A 10430-nucleotide genomic window follows, 5' to 3' on the forward strand; every position below is an offset into this window, starting at 1 on the left:
TGGGTGTGGCCTAGTCAGCCTCCTGCACCACAGCAGGGAGGGTGCGTGTTTGCCCTCCCTGGGCTCCAGAGGTTTTTCTTGAGCCTCCAGGAGGGCAAAAACGGCCTCCCCAGACTCTGGAGGACTTCTGGAGGCTGTAAACAGGTCCATTTCTAGCCTTTCTGAACTTCCGGTAAGCCTGTTTTTTCACCCTCCCCAAGTCTCTGTGTGTGCCCTGCACTTACCTGCATCCAAAACGGGCTGTGTGGGGACTCCAGGAAGGGGAGGAGCATGGTGGACGGGGCCAGCCAGGAGTGGGATTTGGGGGTTCTCCGAACTGCACCGAATCTTAGCTAGAGGTTCTCCCGAACTCCTACGAACCCCCAGCAGCCCATCCCCTGGTTGTGTTCATTATCTTTGCGAACTCTTCTGACTTTAAAAGTTGGCAGTGTTCTAAAAATTGTTGTTCATTTAGTTACATAACTGTATTTCTCTATTTATCACTGAGCCACGGTGGTGCAGTGGTTGGAGTGCAGTACTGCAGGCTACTTCTGCTGTCTACCAGCTGACTGCAATTTGGCAGTTCGAATCTCACCAGGCTCACGGTTGACTCAGCCTTCCATCCTTCGGAGGTGGGTAAAATGAGGACCCAGATTGTTGGGGGCAATAGGCTGACTCTGTAAACCACTTAGAGAGGGCTGTGAAGCCCACCCCTGTTTATACTGCAGATGTGTTTGTTTTAGTAATACAAACGAAGCCCAATCTACCTTGGTTAAACTGCCCAATCCAGTCTGCATATCTGACAACTGTACCGAGAACAGAAACTTGGCCCGTTTAGGAGAACATCATGTTTGGCTTTGGACCAAGTTGTAAAAGACAGGCTTGTGAGGTAGATAGACTTTGTCCTTTTGATAAACTCTAATCTGCATTTGTCAAGAACTCCCGTTAGCAGGTTGAATGCTTTAAGATGCCTGTAGTATTTCCAAGACTGAAAGCTGTTGTCTGATGGACGTGCAGTCTGGCAACTATAACATCATTTTAACATCATTGCAAAAAAAGCATTAAGAGTTGTAAATCTTATTTTACAAAGCTTTCTCTCTGGTAAGGCTATATTCCAAACTAGGGCGTACAAAACTTTTGCCAGACCTATACTTGATTACTGCTCATCTGTCTGGAACCCTCACTGTATTTCAGACATCAATACATTAGAGAGGGTCCAGAGATATTTTACTAGAAGAATACTCAAATCTTCTGCTTGAAATAAAATTCCCTATTCCACCAGGCTTGAAATTTTAGGTCTGGATAGCCTCAAACTACACCGTGTACAATCCAACCTATGCTTAGTTCATAAGATTATTTACCTAAACGTCCTACCTGTAAATGAGTACTTTAATTTCAACCATAATAACACAAGGGCTATCAATAGATAATACAATGTAATTCGCTCTAATCTTGATTGTAGGAAATGTGACTTCTGCAATAGAGTAGTAAATGTCTGGAACACTCTACCTGATCTTATTGTTAGTCTCTCTAACCCCCATACCTTTTACATTAAACTGTCTACCGTGGACCTTTCATGTTTCTTAAGAGGTCCCTAAGGAGGCGTGCATAAGCGCACCAGCGTGCCTACCGTCCAGTGGTGGGATTCAAATAATTTAACAACCAGTTCTCTGCCCTAATGATTTCTTCCAACAACCAGTTTGCCAAACTGCTCAGACAGTTAACAACCGGTTCTCCCGAAGTGGTGCGAACTGGCTGAATCCCACCACTGCTACCGTCCCTGTCCTACTGTCCCCAATTATAAGTAATTCTACAGAGGAATTATTGAGTCTGTCATTTGCACCTCTATAACTGTCTGGTTCGGTTCTGCAACCCAACAAGAAAAACACAGACTTCAGAGGATAATTAGAACTGCAGAAAAAATAATTGCTACCAATCTGCCTTCCATTGAGGACCTGTATACTGCACGAATCAAGAAGAGGGCCGTGAAAATATTTGCAGATCCCTCGCATCCTGGACATAAACTGTTTCAACTCCTACCCTCAAAACGACGCTATAGAGCACTGCACACCAGAACAACTAGACACAAGAACAGTTTTTTCCCGAAGGCCATCACTCTGCTAAACAAATAATTCCCTCAACACTGTCAGACTATTTACTGAATCTGCACTACTATTAATCGTTTCATAGTTCCCATCACCAATCTCTTTCCACTTATGACTGTATGACTATAACTTGTTGCTGGCAATCCTTATGATTTATATTGATATATTGATCATCAATTGTGTTGTAAATGTTGTACCTTGATGAACGTATCTTTTCTTTTATGTACACTGAGAGCATATGCACCAAGACAAATTCCTTGTGTGTCCAATCACACTTGGCCAATAAAAATTCTATTCTATTCTATTCTAATCATTCTATGTGTTTATGGCTATGTTTTGCCTATTTATATCCTTTTTTTGTTGCCAATTTTTTTTCATGTGTCCATATCTGTGTCTACTCTGCTACTTGTTTCTTTGTACTTGTTGACAAATAAATAATAAACTAGATTCCTCGCAGCCAGGCCACCCATTAACTTTGGATACCTCCCAGTCCATTTTTTTTTCATGTCGCTTTGTTCCTTTTTTTTTTCCCTTGCCACAAAAGAACCCCTTTGCTCTTTCCCTTGGTTTGACTCTGTCTCTCATCAAAGCGGGCAACAGGTTTTTGCCACTGTAAAGAAGTTGAATGGCTCCTTCGGAAGGATAGCCAAAGGGATACGGCAACAACAACAAAAAACGCACACTGAGATAAATTGCTCCTAAACAGCAAACACCTCCAGGTAATAACATTTCATAGCCTTTGATGCTGAAAAGGTCAGCAAGGACATTGAAAGGTGTGTTTTGTTATGCTTTCCTTGGTTTTGAGAACACTCCAAGTGTGACATTTATGCTGCGATGTGCTTTCTTCACTTGAACTGTTCTTGGTCCGCTGACACTGGCTTGGAAAGACATTGAGTTTACCTGAGTTGTTGTTGTTGTTGTTGTTTTGGGGGGGGGGCTCAAAATCAAAGCCAAAATATGAAAAAAGAGTGCCACTTTTTTAAACTTGTATGTACAGGATGTGGGCATGTGTGCTTTTACGTCAGTTTTGACCCCAGGAGGCTTCCTGGACAACTTCTTGGCAAGGTTTTTCAAAAGTGGCTTGCCATTGTCTCCTTCCTAGGGCTGAAAGAGAGTGACTGGCTCAAAGTCTCCACCTGGATCTGTTTTTAAAGGGGGGGACTAGAATTGAGATATATGGGTGCTAAAAGACAGAAGGTCCATCACTGGAAGTCTTGTTTTATCATTCTCCTCATCGGGATTATTATTTTAATTTAGCAGCATCAGTACAAGTGTTAATGTTAGAATTATTTGGACTGGCTCTCCGTTGTTTTCATGTAAAGTAGGCAGTAAACCATGAGCTTGGGAGAAAAATAGTATTTACTTCGTTCTCTGATCTAACTCATCCTTTGCTGTCATCAACTGCTATTAAGCTCACTGAGAAAATGAAGATGCATATAAATACTTTTCTCTCTGTTTGTGTGTGTGACTCTCTGTGTCTCTCTCTGTGTCTCTCTCTGTGTCTTTCTCTCTCTCTCTCTCTCTCTCTCACACACACACACACACACACACACACACTAGGGAGAAAAAACAGGACTAATAGCAGCTTTGGGAAAATGCATTAGTGAGGATAAGACTAATAGCTTTCTCCATTTCTCAGTGTTGCTGATCCGTTCAGAATTAGAGAGCTCCAACCATGAAAACCTGTGCTTAATCAGATAAAACAGAGAAAGCTTCCAGATACTTTTTTCCCCCCCTTACATCTTTGTCAAAAAGAGAAAAGAACGAGGCATGAACTAGAAGCTAACAACTAACATGACAAGCCGGCTCTAGCTCAACCTCTGTCCTTACCACAAAGGCAAAAGTTTTACCCCCCAAGTAATTTATCTTTGTAATGGATTTTCTCAGAATTGGCTTAAGACTCACTGAGCATATGATACAATAAAAGAGGCAGATGAATTATTTTATCATCTAGTCTTCCCGTTGGGCAAAAACATTTTAAATTTCAGAGTCATCTTCCCTTGGAGTTAAGTGCGTAATATTTACTCAAAATCTGCCTACCATTTCAGGAAAGTGTTCTTATCCGTCTCCAGGAGAGCTTTTTACAGGTTCGCCTGGTCCGCCAGTTGCGCCCCTTCCTAGACCGGGATGCCTTATGCACGGTCACTCATGCGCTCATGACATCTCGCTTGGATTACTGCAACGCTCTCTACATGGGGCTCCCCTTGAAGGGCATCCGGAGGCTTCAGTTGGTTCAGAATGCAGCTGCACGGGTGATAGAGGGAGCCCCTCGTGGCTCCCATGTTACACCACTCCTGCGCAGACTGCACTGGCTACCTGTGGCCTTTCGGGTGCGCTTCAAGGTCTTCGTTACCATCTTTAAAGCGCTCCATGGCATAGGGCCGGGTTATTTACGGGACCACCTACTGCCACCGATCGCCTCCCACCGACCCGTACGCTCCCACAGAGAGGGACTCCTTAGGGTGCCGTCCGCCAGGCAGTGCCGACTGGCGACACCCAGAGGAAGGGCTTTCTCTGTGGGGGCTCCCACCCTCTGGAACGAACTTCCCCCAGGGCTTCGTCAACTTCCTGACCTCCGAACCTTCCGCCGCGAGCTTAAGACACATCTATTTATTTGCGCAGGGCTAGCCTAGGGTTTTAGTTTTTAAATTTAGTTTTTAATGGGGTTTTATATTATTTTATTCTAGTGATATTTTTAATTCGGCCTAATTAATAAGTTTTTTAATTGTTGTTTTTACCTGTATTATTTGCATGTTTTTATCTGGCTGTGAACCGCCCTGAGTCCTTCAGGAGATAGGGCGGTATAAAAATTCGAATAAATAACTAAATAAATAAATAAATAAATAAATAAATAACTAAATAAATAAATAAATAAATAAATAAATCCTGCAAAAAAGTAGATCCCATTTTCCTACCACCCTTTTCCAAAGTTGTTTTATACTTTCTAAATTGCTAGGAATTGGATTTGTGGCTGATTTTATTGTTGCAAGATGGCGGGAAATGGTAGCAATGTTTTTTTTTTCCCATTATATATCTCTCCCCACACATACACACTCTGTAGTCAGCCAGTTTACCCAGTTTTCTGATTTCGAAGAAAAAACAAAACAGAGCACGGACAGAGTTCTGTTGGCATCGATTTGAAGTCAGGAGAATGTGGATTGCTAGAGACAGGATTGCCCACTGAAAGGTAGGATAGTTTTAGCGCTCCCTTGTACAAATTATTAAAATAAATAAGTATCAGAATATCAAATTCTACCTATGAAAATTGCATCAACATTCCCTTTTGCATTAGTCATGGATTATTCTACCCCTGGACTTTGAAGAAGCAGGATAGAAGCATAGAAGCATTAAATGTTTTTCAATTTTGATATTAAGGAAGACTTCTGAGAATACCATGGACAATGAATCTTTATTTCTTTTCTTTCTTTTTCTTCTTCCTACCTCTCTCCCTCCCTCCCTCCCTTCCATCCTTCCTTCCTTCTTTCCTTCCTTCTTCTTTCCTTCCTTCCTTCTTTCCTTTCTGTAATAAATTCTTGTTCAGTTTGCTAAGGAAGGAAGGATGGATGGAAGGAAGAAAGAAAGGAAGGGTTGGGGAAGGGAAGGGTTGGGGAAGGGAAGGGCTTAAAAGTTTTTATTAAATTTTTAATTGGGGTTATTTATTAATTTTAGGGTTTTAAATTGTTTTAAATTTCGGCCATCTTTGTAATATGCTTGGTTTTAGTTTTGTTTTACTGTGTATATTGTGGGTTTTTATTATCTGGCTGTACACTGCCCTGAGTCCTTCGGGAGAAGGGTGGTATAAAAATCTAATAAAATAAATAAATAAATAAATAAAGGGAAGGGAAGGGAAGGGAAGGGAAGGGAAGGGATGAAAGGAAAGGAAAGGAAAGGAAAGGAAAGGAAAGGAAAGGAAAGGAAAGGAAAGGAAAGGAAAGGAAAGGAAAGGAAAGGAAAGGAAAGGAAAGGAACCAATGGATCATCAAACAAATCAACCCAGATTTCTCATTTGAGGCACACATGACCATGTTCAAATTATCACATCTTGGACACATTGCATAAAGACCCAGCACTTTGGAAAAGGCTCTAATCCTGGAAAAAGTGGAAGGAAAGAGAAGAGGATGAGCAGCATCCAGAAGGATAAAGCTACCACGATAAGGTTAGGGACAGATCATCACAGACGAAATCTATCTATGTGATTCAGGGGTGAAATCCAGCAGGTTCTGACAGGTTCTGGCGAACCGGTAGCAGAAATTTTTAGTAGTTCGGAGAACCGGCAAATACCACGTCTGGCTGGCCCCAGGAGTTGGGTGGGAATGGAGATTTTGCAATATCCTTCCCCTGCCACGGCCACCAAGCCACGCCCACCAAGCCACACCACGCCCACCAAGCCACACCCATGGAACCGGTTGTTTAAAAAAAATGAATTTCACCACTGATGTGATTACTAAGAATTGATGATGACTTCATGGCACACAATCAACCAGTCTGTTCCAGAGCTGGTAATTCAGAGAGGGAATTCGGGCATTATGGAAAATGGGTGGACAAATCCCACTTTGGAAGTTTTCTACTTGGAAGCCTGGAAAAAAGAAACTTTCTAACAAGTTATTTCACGCTTATGCTTATATATACTGTTGTGACAAATAAATAAAAAACAAATTTAAAAAATCTCTCCAATCTGATCAGCGGGAGCATCACAACTTAAAAATAACAAACAGTAACTATAAATGGGAGAGAATCTCAAGTGATAATAAATGTTTATGTTACATTGACGATCAAAGAAAGAGAGGACTCAGAATATTTTAAGATATGGGATCAATTTTACCATTGGTTAGAAAAAAGATATAGATAAGCAAAGTAATAGTTATGTAAGAAAATGGCATAATCAAAATATTGCACTTGTGGAAAAAATTGTAATAGATTAACTGAAAATGAAGAAGCAACAAAAAGATGACGTCAAGGAGAAAACACCAAGATGTCAATGGAAGAATGACTGATGTATTAAATGTTTGTTTGTGTATAAAATAAAATAAAAATATTCAAAAAAAAGTTTATGTCGTTGGATGATTTTATTATAAAATGCATATTTACTTCTCCTTTTAGATTTGGATACAATTTTCATCCAAAAATGCCATGCAACTGTTGTAACCCTTAATCAACACAAACAGCTAACAAGGGTTCAGTGGGTGGATATTAAGTAAGAAGTCCTTCAGGTGTCCCAAAGGTGCTTTTTCAAGAGGCAACTGAACTTCTTCTGTTTTTCCTTAAAGACGTTTCACTTCTCATCCAAGAAGCTTCTTCAGAACCGAAGAAGCTTCTTGGATGAGAAGTGAAACGTCTTCAAGGAAAAACAAGTCCCATTGCCCCTTGAAAAAGCACCTTTGGGACAGCTGTGACTTGGATGGCTGTGATGTGGTCCGTCAGCAGCCTGCAGAGCTGGCAACGGAGTCGGACAGCGATGAGGCTGAGGTGAGGCCAGGGCCATCGGGAAGTGAGGTGGGGACTCCAGAGCCTCCAGAGACTGATAGTAGTGAGGCAGAGGAACAGAAGGAGCCTGTTCCTAATGCACACATGAGAAGAGCTGCCAGAAGTAAGAGCAGCTCAAGCAGAGAGGACAACTCGGGTGTAGGGCCAAGAGATGATTGGCCCCTTCCATAAAGCTTAAAACAGACCAGCACCAGCATTTCAGCTTTGCTGAACAACATTGTAGCTGCGTCTTCTGCTTCGTCTACGTCTTTGTTTTTGTGGCTTCTGGACGTTTGCCAAGAAAGGCCTTTGGCAGATTGCCTAATTGGACTAAGGTTTGTGAGATAACTGAAGAATTTATGTTTGGGAGGCATTTGTTTTACTTTGAGTTTGAACAACGCTGGGAATGAAGTAATTCCCAGCTGTTTGAATAAAGTTTGTTTTTCCACAGACTAAGTTTATTACTACCTACCTGGGCCTGGGTCACAACAGGATGAGAATCTCCATAGACAAATCCTTCAGATAGAACAAGAGCTCTGACCGTACTTCATATTCCTAGCAATGGCTCAGAGGTGGTTCGGACCGGTTCGTCTGAACCGGTAGCAGAAATCGCAGGAGGGCCTGTCCACCCACTCTGGCTCTATGCCATCCTATTTAGGCACGTTTTTGAGGTCGGACGCATGAGTGAAAGGCATGCGCACCAGCAAAGCGCATACACGGAAGGCTGGGCACCTGCATGGACATACATACACATTTGTGAACCAGTAGGGAAAGTAAGTGAATAGCACCCCTGCATAATGCCCCCCCCTTGTGATTTTTCTTCCCAGGGAAAGCCTGGGAACTCATCAGCCATCAGGATATCTGTCCAATCCATGTAGTTTTGATTAAACTTACATTTACCCTAAATCAGCTCTGCCATACCGAGATTATCTGGAGTGTCGAAGATGGATTGAATTTGGCCGATCCAATTTCCATGGAATAAGTCACATTAGGCCCTTGAAGAGCACCCAGAGGCTGCAGTTAGTTCAGAATGCGGCTGCGCGGGTGATAGAGGGAGCCGCACGTGGCTCCCACGTAACACCACTCCTGCGCAGATTGCACTGGCTACCTGTGGTCTTCCGGGTGCACTTCAAGGTGTTGGTCACTACCTTTAAAGCGCTCCATGGCTTAGGGCCAGGGTACTTACAGGACCGCCTTCTGCTACCGAATACCTCCCACCGCCCCGTACGCTCACACAGAGAGGGGCTTCTCAGGGTGCCGTCCGCCAAGCAATGTCAGCTGGCGGCCCCCAGGGGAAGGTCCTTCTTTGTGGGGGCTCCTACTCTCTGGAACGAACTTTCCCCTGGATTACGCCAACTGCCTGACCTTCGGACCTTCCGCCATGAGCTCAAGACCTACTTATTTATCCGTGCGGGACTGGCTTCGTGATTTTTAAATTTTATAATTTTATATTTTTAGAGAGTTTAATTTTAATAGGATATTGTTTTATATCTCAGCCCATATATAATAAGTTTTTTAATTGTTGTTTTAATTGTATATTGTTCTATTTTTATTATGGCTGTGAACCGCCCTGAGTCCTTCGGGAGAAGGGCGGTATAAAAATCTAATTAATAAATAAATAAATAAATAAATAAATAAATTAGGAACAAGCCAGTTTGTCTTTTTTTTCTTCCCTATCACAAAACAGCAAGGCTCCACATTTTTTTTGTTCCAAACGGAGAAAAATGATGACCAGATTTCGACAGGTTAGGATATTTTTTTTTTTTAAAAAATGGCCCAAAGTCGAATCCTTGCACATTGCAAAGCTGGTCATTAGATTCCTTTGACTTGGATGGAATTGAAAAAATAAAGGGAATAAAAGATCCTCGCAGCTTGAGCGAAGGGCATCCGTGAGGACAGAAAATACTTCTTCATCGTTTAGGACAGTGGAGGGATTACCCAAGCGCTAATTTTATTGTTGAGTTATCATTTAATATTTACTGTTTTCAGCCAATGATTTCCACCTTAAGTGCCCTATGCCCTTCCCATCCAGAAGGTTAACTGATAAATTCACATTTAACATGCCTTTCCAATTTTTCAAATTATGTTTCTCTTTGCTTCTCATCCCTTCCTCCCTCCCGCCTTCTTTTCCTCTTGTAAATGTAATTATATTGGCTCCATCTTGTGGCCAAATGAAAGAAAAGACTTTGAAATGAAACTGAACCTAGAATTGCCTTATTCAGCTTTAGATAGCTTCCATACTAGCAAGCCATGTCAGCTATTAAAACATTATTCCATTATTATTCATTATTATTTCAGCATGGTAGGGATTAAATAGCTCTAGAGCGCAATGTCAACACCAAAACATCTAAATCAGGGGTCTCCAATCTTGGCAACTTTAAGCCTGGTGGATTTCAACTCCCAGAACTCCCAGAATTTTTTATTTACTTGATTATATTTATTTGTCAAACACAACAGTATATATAAGAATAAGCATGAAATAACCATACAAATTGGATACAATCAAAGGGAACATTAGGACAGGAACAGTAGGCACACTGGTGCTCTTATGCACGCCCCTTACAGACCTCTTAGGAATGGGGTGAGGTCAATAGTAGATAGTCTTTGGTTAAAGCTTTGGGGATTTTGGGAAGAGACTGCAGAGTCAGGTAGTGCATTCCAGGCATTAACAACTCTGTTACTGAAGTCATATTTTCTGCAATCAAGATTGGAGCAGTTCACATTAAGTTTAAATCTATTGTGTGCTCGTGTATTGTTGGGAGTTTGTGTATTGTCTGGGAGTTGAAGTCCGCCAAGCTTAAAGTTGCCAAGATTGGAGATTCCTGATCTAGATCCCTAATCAACTAGATCCCTAATCATCTCCCAGAATTCCTCAGCCAGAAT

The sequence above is a fragment of the Ahaetulla prasina genome, chromosome 11, assembly GCF_028640845.1.
Source record: "Ahaetulla prasina isolate Xishuangbanna chromosome 11, ASM2864084v1, whole genome shotgun sequence".
Lineage (NCBI taxonomy): Eukaryota > Metazoa > Chordata > Lepidosauria > Squamata > Colubridae > Ahaetulla > Ahaetulla prasina.